At 45.5% G+C, this 19,192-nt stretch overlaps 1 protein-coding gene across 4 annotated transcripts in view; it reads left to right on the forward strand.

The window, feature by feature from the left end:
* Positions 1-380: 380 nt before the first annotated feature.
* Positions 381-19,192, forward strand: part of Sv2b (synaptic vesicle glycoprotein 2B) — a 218,698-nt gene continuing 199,886 nt past the window's right edge. For 2 of the 4 annotated variants that reach the window (XM_050154088.1, XM_050154085.1), the window contains exon 1: positions 1,833-2,109. The gene's annotated coding sequence lies outside the window, so the exon portion shown is untranslated. Of the gene's footprint in view, positions 504-1,832; positions 2,110-19,192 lie in introns of those variants that run through there. The other 2 variants (XM_050154089.1, XM_050154084.1) reach the window with 2 other exon arrangements.

The following is a 19,192-nucleotide window of genomic DNA, read 5'->3' on the forward strand; positions in this document are numbered from 1 at the left end:
ATGCTATGCATTATGGGTGAGATGCCAAATAAGCAAAAGAATCTTTGTCCCCGAGAAGCTTCTGACCTAATTAGAAGAAATAAAAAAAACGTGCAAAAGAGGCCATTTAAAGTGTCCCCAGAACAATAGCCTGTTCACCAACAGCCAATGGATGCGAGGGAGTGACCAGAGGTTGGCCCAAGAGTCTGCAAGGCTTCAACAGCAGGGAGAAGAGGCCTCTGCAGAAGCCAGGCCCTGGAATGAAAGCTCTCCTGTGTGGGCTGGTGACCTCATTAACTATCTGCACACCAGGAAGGCATTGTGCTCAGGTAATGAGATAAAAAGTAAAGCTGTTGGGCAATTGAATGAGGTCAGTCTAAGTCGGTGTCAGTACCTGTTCCTGGCCTTGGAAACGTAAACAAATGTTAGCCAGCTACCCAAACCGGCTCGTTGGAAAAAAGTTAAAATGTTCATCTACCCACAAGACAAACACTACCTACCCACAAGATGGACGCTATTCCTATGTGAGTCTGAACCTCCTGGAAATTCCTTTCTTTGTTCTTTTTGATGTTTTCGAGACAGGGTTGTGTGTGTGTGTGTGTGTGTGTGTAACAGTCCTGACTGTCCTGGAACTCACTTTGTAAACCAGACTGGCCTCCCACTCACAGAGAGATCCAACAGCCTCTGCCTCCCGAGCACTGAGATTAAAGGCACCATCTGACTGGAAATTCTTGTACAGCGATAAAATGACGAGACTCAGAATTCTATCCAGTGCTGCATCTCAGCCCAGACTGGTGCCACGGCCCAGTGCAGCTTGGATCAGCTGCTTCCTCAACCAAGGTGGGGAGAGCGGCAGGGGTCTGGTCTCCACCTTCGTTTCCCTAAACGTCTAAGTATGAGCTTCACAGCTGGGTGACATCACAGCGTGACGGTTAAGAGCAAGGTTCTGTTCCTCACGGGTCATGTGCAATGTATCCCGTCAGCTAGGGACGATGCTAATAGTGGTAATTCTCTCTGTAATTGCTGGGAAGTAATTAATCTAAAAGGCTTAGCATAGTTGCCTGGTACGTAATCACTGGCTAAATAGGACTTATTATTACTTACACTACTAGTTTGAAGTTTAGGGACAGTGAGACAAATTTTCTCCAGAACACAAAGGGCAGACAGGACTAGATAGAATGTAACCATCCACATGTGATTTTTGTCGTGATTTAATGGATATAATCTTCCTTTAGTATTCTGGTTACATGTGAATACGGAAGCACCAGTGAAATATGTCTGTCTGTCTATATATGTTAACTTTTTCTTTTTTTCTAATGTTCAAAATACAATTACTAGTTCCAAGGCATTGCTTAGAAATGTGTATCTGATATGTGCACCCAAAAGGGTCAAGACCTTAAGGTGCTGCCTTCCAGGCTGGAGCTGTGGCTCAGTTGGTAGAATTCTTGCCTAGCAAGCACGAAGCCCTTGGTTCAGTCCCCAGCCTGCTCAGGGGAGACTAACAAGGAAGAGTACTGGTTGGGCAAACATCTTTGGTCTTGCTGCAACTCCAGTAAGTGGACTGACACCCTGATCCTCCCTTAGACAGATGACGACTCTCACGCCGTCTATCTTAGTAGGAGGTTTGAATTGCCTTGCAGCTGGCTAAGTTATTTACTTAACAAATTCCCTCTGACCCGGCTCCACCCTCTCTTTGGACCGCAGCTGATCGGTGGAAACATCTGACTCCTCCAGGTTCACGCCTCTGGGAGGGTGGAGGACAATGAGAGAGGCTGGCATTTTTAGGCTGGGGGTGAAGGCACCTGGACTCTGGTCCCACTCACTACTTCGCAGGGGTGTGCCACTTGTTGGGTTCTCCCCTCCTGTGGATTCCTACAGATACCGTGTAAACATCACATTCCGGTGTCCTTTAATTCCAGGAATATACAACTAGGGAGATAATATGGTTTTCATCAACAAAGCAGCATCGCAGTGGAAGGGCTTCCTTGTGTGGTGAACTGGCTTTGTCTTTTGAGCTGGGGAGCACTGGGATGCAGCTAGACGCATACTTCGGATGAGCAAATGGATCTCTAAAGCCAGAGTCTGCTCTTGAATGATTTAGACATGATGCCACTCGAGTCGGGTTCTGACGTGAGTCTCCTGCTAGGGGGAATTGTTTTTACTTTCTAGCCCGGGTGTTTCAGAGCTAACGTCCAAAGCCATGTCATTCTAGAGTCTCTTCCATGTTCCCAGGCCTCAGCTGGGGCATCCCACGCCTCTCTCCACTTGTTGCAGTGGATGAATGGATCAGAGCACGTCCAGTCATGGGAAAAGCATGAGCCCTCCTACGTGCTCCCCAAACAAATCCCTCCAGGGTTGTTTTCTCTGAAATTGAGCTCAGACACTTGCCAAACTTTCAAACCGGAGATGCCGTTTAAATCTCAAGAGGCCTAATGTTGTTGTTGTTGTTGTTTTGGGTTGATCTGTTTGTTTCAGTGCTAGGACTCAAACCCAGGGCCTTGCACCTGGAAGACAAGCGCTCCATCTCTTTGTTCCTAGGGAAACTACCTGGCTTGGTAATGAGGAAAGCCTAGGCTGTTCACTGAGTGTTGAGAACTGAAATAGACCTGGGCCCTTTCTAGCCTAGGCAACTACAGTCAAGTATTTTTGTTATCATTTATTTTTTGAGAAGGGGTCTCCTGTAACCATGAATTTCTGGTCCTCTTGCCTCTGTCTCCCAAACACTGGGATCCAGCTTAATCAAGCATCTTTATAATTTAAAAACATTTGGCCGTCGATAGTCGTTTCAGCATACTGAGCTCACAGCAAACATGGTCTGGTATGTGCAATGAAACCCAACTTCCAAGTGAAGGAAGTGAGGTTTAGGAAGGCTAAGCTTTGTGCTGTCACTTAACAAATAAGGAGGGAATCTAGGCTCTAAATTCCAATCTTCTGACTCCAAGGTCAGTATTCTTCCCACCAGTGCGAGAGAACCAGGAAGTCAGTTCAAATCCACATTCCCACACGAGCAGGAAGAATTCTTCTTGGTCACTTATCTCATGATTCATTAGCTCCATATATTTGCCAGTATCATTTTTACGGTGGTTTAGTCATTTTCCAGACACTGCGGTTCACGCAGAAGAAAATCAGGCAGATAAGGTACTGGGTAGCTATGAAGAAACCTCTGTTTCATAGTGACAATTCAAGTGAGTGATCCAACGATGCTTTATGGTTTTGTCTCATAAGAGAGGGCAGGGGCCTCAAAAGATGTTATTGCCCAAGTAATCTTCCCATTTTGAGGGAAGAGAAATCAGTATACTCCTTTGGCAAATATTGCTAAGCGGCACCTATGTGTCAGGTACGAGCAACTCATGCTTTTACAGTAAAAAGGAGTTGTTTGTGAACAGGTGTATCGTTCTGGAGAAGAAATAAAAACGTCAATGTTCCATTGCAACACATGGCTCTAAAACAGTGGTTCTCAAGGTTCTTAATGCTGCCTAACACAGTTTCTCATGCTGTCGTGACCCCCAACCGTAAAATTATTTCATTGCTACGTCACAACTGTAATTTTGCTACTGTTATGAACCATAATGTAAATATCGGATATGCAGGATATCACCCGGTACAGAGCCCTCCAAAGGAGTCTCGACCCACAGGTTGAGCACCACTGTGCCAAGGGGAGACACATGTGTGGAGTGTTTTAGTGCATAGAAACTAACAAAGAAGAGTTAAGGGGTAGGTAATATTTTACCTACATTGTGAAGGGTTAGTCCAACTTGACAGATAAGGAAAGGGGTTAGAAGCATTTCAGAAAGTCGCCAGCACTACCCCATCATCATATAGCGGCTTTGGTTTTGAGACAGGGTCTCTCTATGTCATTCTCCTGGAGCTATGTAGACCAGGCTGGTGTCAAGCTCACAGAGATCCGTCCAGCTGCCTCCACTGAGTGCTGGGATTAAAGGGATATGCTATGCTACCACGCACAGCCTATATAGTGATTTCTTACTGGCAGACTGTTGCATTGAGCGTTCTTTGTGCATTTATTCATTTGATGTTCAGAATAAAGAAGGAGACGATATCGTGCTGATTCTGATCCTTCAAATGAGGAAAACAACCAGAGGGATGGAACTGCAGAGTCCAGATTTAAACCTGGCCATCTGACCTTCGGATCTTGTGGTTAACAATGGTGATGCTTGTCACAGAAGAAGAAAGGCTAGAAGGGACATAGATGTTTGAATAGAGAAATAGGAACATTTTAATGTGACCAAAACATTAAATATCTCCAAATATCTCCCTTTGTTGTTCTTCAACTTGCTTTTCTGCACCTGTTTTCCCACTTTGTCTCCTCATTTTATTCATGTGCGCAGTAAGTATTTAACTTGAGAGTCTGGTAGTACGGAGCTGCTGGTAAGAGTCCACGTCTAGCATGCAGAAAGCCCTAGGTTTGTGAGGTAAATCCCAGAACTCTGGAGGCAGAGGTAGGTAGGGAAGATACCATTCGCCAAGGTGGGGGAGATTTATGTGATATTGAACCTTGGTGGACAAACTACCTTTGATGGAAAAACAAATAAACAAAAAACATTTCTTACAGTGATACATTCCTGTAATCACAGAACTGGGAAGGTGGCAATTGAATCAAAACTCCAAGGTTGTCTTATGTTCTACAGTGTGTGAGAGGCCTTCCTGGGAAGGGGGGAGAGAGGGGGAAAGGGAAGGGAGGGGAGGGGAGGAGAGGGGAGGAGAGAGGGAAGAATGGAAGGGAAGGAGGAATTAGAAAAGGCTGTGTTTTCTGCAGGAGGATTAGTACAAGTCACTAGTCCTTAAGTTACTGGAAACTCAAAGGTCCAAGATTCAATACATCATACAGCACACTATGTTGTGGACACTGTCTGTTTTTTTTTTTTTCCACGGGGGCGAATGTGATTCAGGGAATTGAAATAACTCCCAGAAGGTCACAGAGCTAACAGGTGATTGGGTCAAGATTCCACCCAACGTTTCTCTTGCTTTAATTCCTACATCCCTCCCTCCTCGTTTCCAGAGTCACCCCCTCACTAGCTGTGTGAACTTGGAGAAGTCACTCAACCTCACTGTGTTTAAATGTTTATTTAGGGAACGCGTTAGCCAGCTCCCCGTTATTAGAAATAGTTACGGTCAATCAACTCAAAATGAGAAGGCATTTGTTCTGACTCATGGCCCTCTGTTTCAGGCCTTTGATTTTAAGCTCGGAATGGTGCAGGGCCTCATGGTGAGAGCACATGACAGAAGAAGCTGTTCACATCAGGACGTTCAGGAAGGGACAGGCTTCCAGTGTCCCCTCGAGGGGCACACTCCCAATGACCTAACTTTCTCTCACTAGGCCCACCTCCTGCAGGTGCCATCGCTTCCCAGTGCCATGGATTGGAAGCCGAGTCTTGAATACGTGGACATTTGGGGACCATTTATAATTCAGACGATGGCACAAGATGAATAATAATGAAAGGATCAACACTGAAGATTATGCGGGTGAAAATGGGTTCATACACATAAGCCCTTTATAAATGGGACCATATACATAAGCCCTTTATAACTTGCACACAGAATTGAGCAAATATTAACCATTCCCATTTATTATCTAGGAGATAGAAGCTTGTGGTCTTTTTAAAGAGGAATCCTTACCAATGCTTCTTTCTGAGTCTACCTCTCTTTTCTCCCTACTCCCTCCCTCCCTCCCTCTCTCTCTCTCTCTTCTCTCTCTCTCTCTCTCTCTCTCCTCCTCCTCCTCCTCCTCCTCCTCATTTATCCATTCACCTATTCAACCATTCATCACTTATGGCCCTCCAGGGTCTGATGCTTTCTACACAGCATACATGTAAGGGCTTGCTGAGGTTGGATCAGGTTGTGGGTGTCTCTTTACCCTAGCTTTCTGATTCCAAAGGGAGGAGTTACTTCCTTCCTGGTGTCTGAGGATGAGAGACGGGGCCAGTTGAAGGAAATGTTTTGTAGTGACAGTATTTGCTGATCCTGTTTCTGATTTCCCCACTTGGTCCCTGAAGCCCTGCTCCTTCAGCCTCCAGACTTACAATGGATACCTTCTAAAAAACTTGTCACAGTGAGGGAGGTCCTTCCTCGCATCAGCTAGCTGCCCCTCGGCTCTTCTTTTGTCAAGTGATCACTATTTCTTTAGAGCATGCTAGGCTCTCTCTGAAAAGGGAGTGGCCACACGTAGAGGACTATAGAGTCATCCTTCACACCAATAACTGACCAATCACAGGCATCATCTGGGTACTTGCCGCGTCCAAGCTTTGGCAGAATGGGAAAGTAACTGTGACGTGGTCCTGTGACTAAGTGGAAAGCGTTCCAGCCTAGGAACAGCAGTCTCATTTAACAGTGGGCGATGGTTGAGCAGAATTTAGGTTGCAAAGTGAGTGTAATGGCTTGGAAGCAAGGCATTCAGAGGGGAAAGAGGGCAAGTGTGTGTGTGTGTGTTTACATGTTGTAGGCATTGTGGCCTTTTTTTTTTTTTTTTTTTTTTGTTGTTGTTGTTGTTTCTAGACAGGGTCTACACTTCCTGATTAGTCTGGAACTTGTCGTGTAGATCAAGCTGGTCTGGAACTCATAGGAAGCCACCTAGGTACTGGGCCACCACATCTGGCCAAGTTTTGTTTTATTTTACAGGACTTTCTATGTGGCTCAGGCTAGCTTTGAACTCGTTACATATCCCAGTTGGACTTGAACTTTCAGTACTCCTCCTGCCTTACCCTCCCAAGGACTGAGACTGTAGGAGTGTACCACCACCATGTCTGTTTGGGGTTTGTTTTGAGGCAAGATCCTAACTATATAGTCCAGGCTGTCCCCAAACTTGAGACACCCCTGTCTCAGCTCCTTGAGTACTGGGGTTATAGGTGTTCGCCACTATGCCATGTAGTCAGTTACTTTTTTTTTTTTTGCCTTAATTTTATGGCAGTGTGATTTTATTGATAATTTCATATTGCAAATACATAATTGCTTGGTTTGTGTGTCAGTGTGCACTGAGCACAAATACTGTTGCTTTCCTAGTTGCTTAGTATTTCTGGATCTTTAGGCCTTTAGTTGATGGCTACGAGGTATTTTGAAGGCATTTTTTTGCTTCTCATGTTACTTTGAGAGGTGAGATGGTGGAATAAAAATAACCTATGTGGGCTGTGGGTCTGGATCGGTGGGCAAGCCCTTGCCTGGCACGGGGCAGTCCCTGGGATTTCTCCCTGGTGTGGCAAGTACAAACAATGAGTCATGCACACAGGGGAGAATGCTGGGGTTCCTAACCTTGGTCGCCGAGACACAGCAAAGCAACAACACAAAAGCAAAGGAAGACTCCGAAACGTCACTGAAAAGGGAAGGGAATGCCCCAGGAAGTGTAAGAGCAAGCAACGGTGGAAGGGTAAGAAATAGACAAGAGACTCAGAGTCCCAGGTCTGAGTACTAAAGGGATTGAGATAATCCCTTCATTGGGAAGAGCAAGGATGCTGGGTGAGAAAGTGTGATGGAGGTGATACACCGCCCTGGGTACCAGATGGCATCGCATGGAGTGGAAGCTCAGGAGGACTATTCCTTCTGCTCTGCCTGGGCAGATACAGGCTTCAGAGCCAGCAAATGGTTCTACCACAGATGCCCCCAAATAATGCAAAACTGTCTAAGGAAGAGCATTTCCAATAAGTGACTGGGTGATCAGGCAGGGTTGTAGTTATGCTGAGCTGGGCATCTCTACGGATGCTAAGTGGAAGAAACTGGTCCCCATGGAGGAGAGGGGGATGGCCATAGGTGGAGCACTACATCATGTCGCATGTGAGGCAGCCTGCATCTCACAGATGGAGCGTACAGGGACAACACATTATTCACCCATGCCCAAGGTCACACCGCAGAGGAGTGTGAAGCTGAGAGTCACACCCCAGCCTCTCCAGGCCTAAACCTCACCACTTACATCATGCAGAGCATTGTCTCGTTTTATTAAAATCTCACCTAGGGCCAAGTTCTTTATATACTTCCTGTGAACTCTAACAGGACCGAGCCAAATGGTTAGTGCTGGCATTTCAGAAATCTGCCACTTCTCCTCCCCAAATAAAATAAAAGGAAATAAACCATTTTTTCTCCAAATTGCTTTTGATCATGGTGTTTTATCACAGGAATAGAAATCCTAACTAAATACCACAGGATAGCCCCTTCCTCTAAGAATGGAGACACAGAGAGACCTTGTCTCAAAAGGAAAACATGTTTACCTCCTTTGATCCTCTGCTAATGTTCTCAAAATCTATTCAAACTTCATGCTGACTAATCTTAGTCTTAGTTCTGCCCCCTGCTCTTCTTATTGTGGCTCTGAACCTCAATTTCCTCACCTGTAAAGTGGACAGAAAATAAATATTCCCCTCCACAAAATAATCAGGCTAAAGCACTTGGCACATCATAGACACACAACGAATGTACGTTCCTTCCTCTAAAAATGATTCTAGGGGCAGTAATGGCTTAGCAGCTGGAAGTGTTCGCCGCCAAGCCTGGGAACCTGAATTTGATCTCCAGGACCCAAATGGTAGGAGAGAACCAACTCCTGCAAATTGGCCTCTGACTGTATGCACGCAGGAGCACATGTGAGCGCGTGCGTGCACACGTGTACGCGCACACACACACATGAAGGGAGGGAGAGTAGTAAAAAATGACTATTTTCAAGTTACCTAAAAATCAAAGACTTACTAAATTGTTTTACAAATCCACAAAGCAGTTGAATTGTTCCATTTCTCCAAATAAGCCCAAGGAAAATCCGTGAACCATTTGTTTTTCTGAGAGACTCTTTATCTATGGCGGCTGGTAGTAGTTATGGAGATTGGCTCTGCCTTGCATATGCTAAGCACAGACTATTACTGAGCTCCACCCGGCTCTCCTGAGCGCCTTATGTCTTACACACCGCTGTGGTTATAAGGAAAGAAATACATGAGTACCAGCTAAGGGCCTATTTCCTATTCTGGACTCTGCCCACTCTGGGTTCCCTCCCCCACGCCATGAAATCACCAGGAAAGGAAAGAGATGCCTGAGCTCCCAGCTCCTGTCCAATTTTAGCTTGAGGTGTTGGGGTCATGTGGAAGCGGCAGGTTTCTGAAATGCTGACACTCGGCTCGGTCCTGTTATAGCTCACAGGAAGTATATAAAGAACTTGGCCCTAGGTGAGATTTCAATAAAATGAGACAACGCTCCACGTGACACAAGGCTCGCGCACCGAGGATGCTGGGGTGTGACTCTCAGCTTCACACTCCTCTACGGTGTGACCTTGGGCACGGGTGAATAAGGTGTCTGTCGCCTCCGCACGCTCCGTCTGTGAGACGCTGGCCGCTTCGTACTCCACGCAAGTCTGAGGGAAGTCCGGGAAGGCGCTTAAGACAGGAACCCGGAAGCGGAAGCTGATGCAGGGGCCATGCAGGAGTGCTGCTGGCTTACTTCTCGCGCTTGCTAGGCCTGCTTTATTATACAACCCAGGACCCCACCTGCCCAGAGGTTAGTTGGACGTTCCCACGTCAATCACTAATCAAGAAAATGTACCACAGAACTTGCCTATAGCCCAATCGTATGGAGCCATTTTCTCAATTAAGATTCCCTCTTTCCAGGTATCTGTAAATCTGTGTCAAGCTGATAAAAACCAGCCAAGGGACGTGGGTTTCTAGACGCCTAGGGCCTTGCCTTTCACAGCCAGTAACTAGAGGGAAAGACGCGGGAATAACAGGCGAGCAGCGCGAGGCTGGTAGGATTTAAAAGGCAGTTTAAGCCTCTGTTGTGATTAGCAGAACCAGGTCATGGGTCAGAGATAAGGCTTTCTGGGAACTCTGCTGAACCATCCCTCAAACTGTTGAAGAGGGGTCAGGGCAAGCTTATTAAGGTAAGATCAGAGGGATGGCTAATACGTAAGGACTCAGAGATCTAATTCAATTCTGTTTCAACTTTCCCCCTTAAATCTTGTTCCTCGGGAGCGATTAGCTTGCTATTCTTAGTCACCCCCCCACACACATATACCCCAAGTTTTGGTCACAGTGCTCCCAACTGAACCTTTGCTCATGCCATTGACCTCTGCCTGCAAGGTGTTGAGGCTTCAGTTTCATGTCCTCAAAGAATCCCAGGATTGCCTGGCTCTCCTCCTCTGTCCCCAGTTTGCCCTGCATACTTCTCTCAAGGAGACCTTAGGCATAGTTCTCTGGCTATATGATAGCTCCGATGACTTCGGGTTTGTGCCTTTTGATGTATTTGAAACACATGTATGTCCCTGCATCTCCTTTAGGCAGGAATGCCTACCTAGCCTTATGCTGTTCACCCATAAAATCACCAGCCTGCAGTTAAAGAAACCCCTCTGAAACAGAAGGACCCTGTCTCTTGTGAAAGGCTGCAGCAGATCATCTAAATCCCACAACTAAAACCAACCTGCTCTTTCTTGGTTTTCTCTTTGTTTTTGAAGACTCTCTTAATCCTGCTTTCTATTTGGGGGAGGGTTTTTTTTCCCCCTGAAAGGTGAATCTGAGACGGAGGATAGAAAGAGTTGATAAAATGACCATAGCTGATGAGAATAAAAATCTGGCGGATGGTTTTTACTTCTCCCATCAGGCAGACATCCTCCAATATATCCCTGTGTTTACTTCCCAGCTTTCGAAACAGCAGGTAGTTTCTTGGGGCCTTCCTTCAAGGTCTAAACTGGAATCCAGGCCTGTGGTCAGCTATGGTAGGTGTCGTAGTTTGGTTAATATTGTTATGAACGTGACCAAAAGCAAGTTGGAGAGGAAAGGGTTTATTTGGCCTATGCGTCCATAGTCCATCACTGAAGGAAGTCAGGACAGGAGCTCAAACAGGGCAGGAACCTGGAGGCAGGAGCTGATGCAGAGACCGTGGAGGGGTGCTGTTTATTGGCTTGCGCTTATGACTTGCTCAGTCTGCTTCCTTATAGAACCCAGTACCCCCAGCCCAGGGATGGCCCCTCCCACAATGGGCTGAGCCCTTCCCTGTCAATCACTTATTAAGGAAATGCTCTACAGCCCAATCTTACAGAAATATTTTCTTCCTCCTCTCTGATGACTGTCTTGTGTCAAGCTCACACGAAACTAGCCAGCACAGCAGGCATGACCTGAACTTCTATAAGGCGTGGAGAGAACAGTGTGATCCAAAGGGTAGCAGAAATCCCATTTTATACACACCACCTTCAGACTTTGTCTCCAGCTCAGCCCAGTTATAGTCCCACTATATTTAAGGAATGCAGTGAGGCAGTCATAGAAAGAGAAAACGGAAGGAGCTCTCTGTCCGGAGCGCCTGTGGCTGCTTCAAATGTGAATAGACTTCAATTAGGAGGGTGGGGAGATAGGAGATGGGCATGGGACAGAAATAGGAGCATTTATCGACCAGAGATCACCTCTATTTCACCTTGCCTTGGCTTGGGAGTGGAGGGAACTTAAACCAGAAATAGTTAGATGTGGGCTTCTGGCTCTGGCTTGTGAAGAGGATGTAGGTATGAAGTTACTGAAGCATTGTTTAGGAAAGCAAAAGGTGGGAAACACGCTGATTTCCTCTAATAGAGGCTGTCTAATTAAATCGCTGTATTTTATACAATGGGACACTGTGCAGCCATGAGAGGCAAAGAATGAGGAAGTCATTTACGTGCTGGGGCAGAAAGCCTTTGATATATTTTGCCACGGGAAGAGAGCAAAATCTGGAACACTGTGCATGGCGTGGAGGGAAACAGAAGAATACGCATTGTGTTAACTGGTGCATGCACGAAGCGATGCTAAAGGGGACGGAGGAAATGGTTCCGTTGGTTGAGTGCCTGTCTGAAGCCCTGGGCTCAGTGAGTGTATAAATGGTAGTGCAGGTTTATAGTCTCAGCACTTAGGGAGGTGGAGGCAGGAGGATCACATGTTAAAGGTCATCCTCAGCTGCATAGCAAGTTTGAGGCCAGTTTAGGATACACTAGCCCCTCTTTCAGAAAAAAAAAAGTTAAAAATATGCAATGGGGTAGAAAGGGTGGTGGGTACTATAGTATGTGGAGGCGGAAGATGGAGAAAGAGGCAGATTTGGGGGCGAGTGTGGCAGAAGCCTTGTTTGTTTTTGAGTTTTCTACACTTAAATTTTTTTATTTATTTTTATCTTGTGTGTATGGGTGTTTTGCCTGCATGTATGTCTGTCCTTCATGTTTATACAGTGCCCAAACCAGAGGTAACCAGATTCTCTTGGAACTGGAGTTTCTAACACTTGTAAGCCGTCATGTGGGTGCCCTGTAAGAAACCCAGGTTCTCCAAAGACTGACAAATACTCCCAAAGGCGGAACCAGCTCTCCAGCTCCTTCTATGTACATCCAGTTTTGAATAATGTGATTGTGTGATTGCATGGTCTATTTACAAATCAAATCAAAGCTGCGTCCTTACTTTGCTAAGGCGAACAGCTTTCCACAGCCAAGTTGTTCAGCAGATGTTAGCTCGAGTTTTGAAATCAGGGAAAATGGGGTCCTAAGCAGTGTGGGGGAGGGGGACTCACTAATGTTGCCAGACCATTGCCCTTCTTAGACAAATGCCTACGTCCCCGCCCTGGGCAGGATTGTGTTTCGCTGGCTCACATTTCTCTCGACGTATTTGAGGAGCAACTTCTGTTTCTCTGTCTTGACACTGAGTCCTCATCCCAGAGCTCAGAACGTTCCCTGAGCTTGAACGTTCGATGGCCTTTGAACTGTTTTGTAGGTGGGGCAGCTTCTAGAAACCTCCGTTTTATTTCCCCGTTGATTTCTCCCAGCAGCGTGCAGCAATGTTAGGGCAGACACAACAGTGTTCAGGGTTGAACAAAGTCCGCCCCCAAACATGCTCAAGGCCTCCGGATCCTGGGCGAGGGGACCAAGGGCAGCCTCTAGTGGCCATTTCTAGACATGCTGCGTGGAGCAAGTGTGCCTTAAGAATTGGGGACTTGCTCATTTGAGTAGGCCAGAGCTGTCCAGTCACAAGCAGGAGTTGTCAAGACTGGGTGACATTGTCCTCTGAAAGCCTTTACCAGAGCCACGTGTGGTGCAGATCTGTGATCTCAGTACTCAGGAAGCTGGGGCAGGGGGATTTCGAGTTTAAGACTTGGGCTACAGCTATATAGCAGGACTCCTCCTCAAAAAACAAACAAAACACAATGTTTTCACCATGAGCCATGGCTGGGTCTTAGGCCTGTGTTCTGGGCAATGTGGTCCAGAAATTGAGACCTAGCCAGAATCCCAGGAACTCACCTAACTCTCTCTCTCTCTCTCTCTCTCTCTCTCTCTCTCTCTCTCTCTCTCTCTCTCTCTCTCTCTCCCTCCCTCCCTCCCTCCTTCCTTCTTTTCTTTCTTTCTTTTTGGTTTTTCATGACAGGTTTCTCTGTGTGACAGTCCTAGCTGTCCTAGAACTAGCTGTTGTAGACCAGGCTAGCCTTAGATTCACAAAGATCCACCTGCCTCTGCCTCCCGAGTGCTGGGATTAAAGGTGTGCGCCACCACAGCCCGGCTCAATTTCTTAATCTATAAACGTATCCACAGTTCTTGTCCCTCCTCATCCACCCTAAAAAATTCTGCTCATTTTTTTTTTTTTTAACCTGAATTTTCAGGAGCTGCCTGTAATCCCAAAGCTTCTGCACGGGGGCTGCATGGTTGGTTGCATTTCTTACAATTTGTAACTCTTGGCGTAAACCAGGGAACTGGTGTTTGTTGAATGAATCAAAGCAAGCCAATTTGGGTGAGTTGAGTGTAAACCTGTAGCTGGATCTTTTTCCTCTTTGCTCTTTTAGGGGCCTGCTACCCAGCTCCCAAATAAATACATGGAGACTTATTCTCATTATGAATTCCCAGCCTTAACTTGGCTTGTTTCTAGCCATCTTTTCCTAACTTAAATTATCCCATCTATGTTTTGTCTCTGGGCTTTAATCTTTGTCTATTCTACTTGCCTTTATTCTTTCCTTCTTACTCCACGGTTGGTTGCGTGACTGGGTGCCAGGCCCCCAGCATCCTGTTTTCCTTTTCTCTCTCCTTCCTCTTGTCCTTCTTCCTTTTATTTATTCTCTCTACCTGCCAACCCTGCCTCTTTCCCTCTCCTGCCTAGCTATTGGCTGTTCAGCGCTTTATTAGACCAATCAGGTGTTTTAGATAGGAGAAGTCACACAGCTTCACAGTGTTAAACAACTACAACATAAAAGAGTGCAACACATCTTTGCATCATTAAACAAATGTTCAACAGTATAAAAAGAATGTAGCACATCTTTAACTAGTATTCCCAAATATGAATCTTAAGTTGAACCTGCCTCATCCACAGGAATTTGTTTCCTAAATTATTTAAAAGTACAGTATAAGGTCAGGCATGATGGCATATGCTCTAATCCCAGCACTCAGGAAGCCAGGGTAGGCAGATCTCTTTGAGTTTGAGGCCAGCCTCATCTACATAGCTAGCTCCAGGGCAGCCCAGGCTAGTGAGATATATGCTTTTTGTTTTCTTATAAGAATTTGATATTGTTAAATGCTGTATTGGAAATGTTGATCAGATCAGGTTTTTCCTCATTTTATGAGAGATTAAATTCTTGCTGTGTATTTAAAAAAATAAGCTGAGGTGGTGGCTCATATTTATAAACTTAGCATGTGGAGGTTGAGGCATGAGGATTGCTATGAGTTAAGGACATTCTGAGCTACAGAGACAGACCTCATCTCTTATGTGGTTGTGTGGCTGTTCAGAAGCTGGGTACATTTCCTGTATCCCAAAGTGAAAGTGAATCAATCCCTTTGGAACATTTCAGAGCCTACAACATGGCCTTTTAGCACCCCCTGCCCCCGTCTTCCATACATATATTCATTCTTTCACATTTCTGAGGTACAGGAACAGAGGATACTACATCCCTTAGAGAAAGTGTGTATTGGGCTACAGTTTTGCACCGTCTTCAGCTGTTCATTCTGAAGTTTTATCTTGCCTCTTAGAAACCCTATCACTGAACCTCACAACCACTCACGTGCCTCTGACTCACACAGGGGTCTTGGTAAAACAAAGAGATTTGAGTCAGGAGGGCTGAGATGCTACAGTTCTAAGGAGATGCCAGCGGGTGCCAGCTCTGCTGCTCTGGATGCTGCCCTTGGAGGATGAGGTCATTTCAAACCAAGGACAAAAGGGTTGTGAGAACATTCACTGCCCTCGGTGAAAACCAGTCAGGCTGCCGAGGGCGGGGCGAGAGTTTTCTAGCTGATTCTGGCCAGCTCTTCCCCTTGCCAGTTCACTTTCCCGTTTCTTGTAAATGTCTTTTGTCTTTCTTGGTTGCAGGGAAACTGACAAAGCCAGCCAAAAGCCGAGTTGAGACAGTTGTGGGTAGCAGATGCTTCTTCCAGTCTTCTGAGTAGAAAGAAACAAAAGGATACTGTAGCCAGATGTGACCTCCGCAGCTTGTGTGTGGGCAGTGGGAAACAGAGCCCAAGGCAAACTTGCAGATCTCTAGCTCTTGGATTTCTTTTCCCAGTGTGACAGAGAGGTAGCACACATCTACATCTGCAGGAGCTATAGCCCCATACCTCCTTTATTTGTGTTTATGAAATCAACCAGGGCTTCTTTACGGCAGCACCATTGGCATTGAGGGCTGCATAGTATTTGCTGGGGAGAAGGCCTGGTGTCCTGTGCATTATAGGATGTTTAGCTATAATAGGATTATCCATGGACTCTACTAAAGGCAGGTAGCACTTCTAAGTTGTGACAGCCAAAAATATAAACATGGCACTGATATGAACGTGTGTGTGTGTGTGTAATTGCCCCCGGCTCTGAACCAGTGGTATAGGATGAGGTAGGAAAGAGCTGCTCAGTTCTATTCCAAGCCTACCTTTCCCAATTTTACCTACTCATCTTTCTAGATTCCTTCAGATTTTTTGCTTCCTTAGTTGGATTTTTTTTGAAGATTTATTTGTGTATGCGTGTTTTGCTCATATGTATGTGTGTACACCACATGGTGCCTAGGGAAGTCAGAGGAGGGAATTGGATCCCCTGGAACTGGGGTTGTGAGCCATCCTGTGCTGAGAACTGAACCTATGTCCTCGGAATGAGCAAAGACTGGGTGTTTTTAATCACTGAGCCGTCTTCCCAGCCCCCCTTTAGTGTGATATTTCTAAGTGGTAAAACACCATATAAAATTTACAAATAAGTAAAGCAAAACCATATAGGCTCATAATTTATGCTTGCTCTAATTGTTTAGTTCTGGATACTAGAGACAGTGCATTGAAAATGAAGAAGAAGTGTCAAGGCTGTGGATGCATCTGATAGAGGTATCAATAAGCTTGCTGTGTCTTTTGTTTGTTTTGTAAACCATGGATTGCCATTTCTCCTTGTACCTTGCTGTCCATTTTGCTTTCAATGAGGCTGAAGCCATAGTCTAATGAAATATATTCTGGCTTTATTTGAATCCCAGTTACACCATTCAAACATGACCTTGAGGGAGTGAGTCTATTTACCCCACCCACACTGCAGCTTAGAACATGCATGAGCTCTTTATTTCTAGGTGGCTATAAAAGTGTAAAGATTAAAGAAGATAAAAATTACCTAAATAATATTTGACTTATAGACAGTGTTTAATCATTGATCTCTATTTACACAATTGTTTTGTTTTAGTATTTTTTTTTTTTTGAGATCGGATCTCCTACTGCTCAAACTGGCCTCGAGCTTGCTATGTAGATGAGGGTGACCCTGAACTCCTGATCTTCCTGCTTCACCTCCTGGATGCTGAAACTTCAGGCATACTCTGCCACACTGTGTTATATGATCATTATTTACTCATCCAATAAATTATCAGCCTGATTGCTGAGATGGAGAACATAGCCTTAACTGATTACTTGAACATTTCAGATTACGAAAGTATGTATAGAAGAGATAAAAAGCTGAGAAGACTGAACCAAAGGTCTTCTCAGAGTGAAGGAAGACATGGAAGCCTTCAAACTGGCTCCACAGAAGGGAGGGATTTGGAAGAAGGAAAAGGATAACCGTATCTAAAGAGATGACTCATTGGGAGGCTCCGTTAATTCTTAGTGAGGTCCCTGTTCCAGCAGCATGAGCATCATTTGGGAGTTTGTCAGATAGGAAATCAGAAAGACCAGTCCTCATCCCACACTTGATCTGTGGCCAGGGTATCCAGGCCCTCGATGAGTTTAGTTTTGTTAGGCTTGTTTCTTATACGTTATGGATTTTATAATCTGTATCAGAGAAGAAATAGCAAAGAAGGGGTGAAATAGCCAATTTAAAGCGGGACCAATAAAAGCAGAAGTAAGGTGACAGTTGATAGATTTGGGAAAAAGCCCAAATATCGAGCATTTATTTGTGCTCTCTTTAACGTAGGTGTGGGGCAAATAGCTACAAACTCCCTTAATGTCTTGTGGATTAACACTCTAAAAGTAGATATGTGTAATGTTGGTTTACAGGCCTCAAGTCAAAATTAAACTTTGTTTCGTGTTTTCTATTTAAAACTATATAAACTTTAGAAAGATTAAAAACCCATACATACATTTAATGTTTTTAAAAAGTGTCTAGGTGCAGCTATGTGTGTGTATGCATGGGTACAGATGCCTGAAGAGTCTAGCAGATGACCTAGGATCCCTCTGGAGCTGGAGTTACAGGCAGTTGTGAGCTTCCTGATGAGTGTTCTGGGCCCTGAACTCAGGTCCTCTGCTAGAGCAAAACCCTCTCTTAACCACTTAGCCATCACTTTTGCCAAAATGTGGATTCCAAGGAAATAAAATTTGAGTGCTTTAAGCAGTCCTTCAGTCCCTCTTCCTTGGGAGTTTTACTTTGTGGAATGCTTCCTGGGAGGAAAGAAACTGCTCAACGAGGCATAACAGTAGTGGGGAGGTCGAGAGTCCTGCCCCACGCGTCAGCCTATTTGAGCACACGGTAAGAATTCAGTGAGAGGCATTGACTGATCGCGCTTCTCGGGAGGTGTCGTCAGGAAAATGGAGGGAACTCAACTGTGTGTGTCACCAAGCTCTTCCCACCCTGCCATCATCGCTCTGTCTCCAAAGCCAGTCATCCCCTGCTGTTGTCTTCTCTGTATCGTTTGCCTTTCGAGAAAACAGAATCTATGCTGGCTAAAGGGGCAACTCTGCTGAGGTGTTTGTGTCCTGCCCATCATGTGTCCTGCCCATCATGTGTCCTGCCCATCATGCTGAAGTCACCGGGAGCTAGAGTGAATTTTGTCCCTTCTTAGCTGCTATGAAGGTCAGAGTAGTAAGCACAAGGATCTGCCGGGGGCTTATTAGTGAAGAGCCATTAATTAATTACTGAAACCAGAGCGCTCACTAACATGGTTAGGCCGGACTGTCCGGCAAAGTCCACGAATCTCCGTGCCTTTGCCTCCCCAACGGAGATTGCAGGCTTGTCCTGCCATGCCTGGATTTTTATGTGGGTCCTGGGAACGGAACTCAGGTCCGCATGTTTGCAGGCCAAGCGCTTTATTGACTGAGCCGTTCCACCAGGCAACAATTACTACCTTTTTCTGTTTAATGGGAGAGAATGGTCAACATTAAAGGCAGCACAGTGACTAATTCTCTGGAGAGTGAGGAGAGCTGGTGAACTTGCGAATGACTTGTCTCAGATGCGTCTCAGTCTGGGTGGATGGGTGCATTGTTTAATACAACTACCGTTTAAACACACGCACATATGTGTCCTATACTGCTCTGTAGGGAGAAACAAGCCCTGAAATCATGCAATCAGTGGGTATTCTGGAGTGGATGCCTGAGTCATGCTGAGTCCTAAGTGGAAGACCCAGGGTAGAATTATCTTGATGCTGACAGAGAGAAGGAACCTCCCAACCACTTAGATATTACATTCTCCTAGGAAGTGTTTTCCCAACTTGCAGCGGCCTGCTTTTCAGGAGTTGAGTCATGGGAAACATCAGAAAAGATGTGGCTGTTTTTCAACCAACTGATGGACTGTTCATTGTTCTCTCCCTTAATTCAGATATTACAGGGGTATAGGGGAGGGGAGGGGAAGCCCCTAATTATAGGCAGTTGCTGATTCATAACTGTATTTTGCTCAGGATTATTTCCTCTACAAAGAAAATCTGTGGTATCTTTGCCTAGTGATATGGTGGTGCTGGCGTGTGCTGTGTATTAACTCTCTAGATTATTTTATATGACCTCTAGTTGAAGGCTCAGGCCTTTGGAGAAGCTTCCTTAGCCAGCTCTGGCTATACACAGACTGCTTGATGGTTTTAGCGGACACACTCAGCTCATGGCCATGGCTTTGGAATA

The sequence above is a fragment of the Alexandromys fortis genome, unplaced genomic scaffold (genome assembly GCF_014885135.2).
Source record: "Alexandromys fortis isolate MF-2015 unplaced genomic scaffold, M_Fortis_MF-2015_v1.1 scaffold_86, whole genome shotgun sequence".
NCBI classification, from domain to species: Eukaryota; Metazoa; Chordata; class Mammalia; order Rodentia; family Cricetidae; genus Alexandromys; species Alexandromys fortis.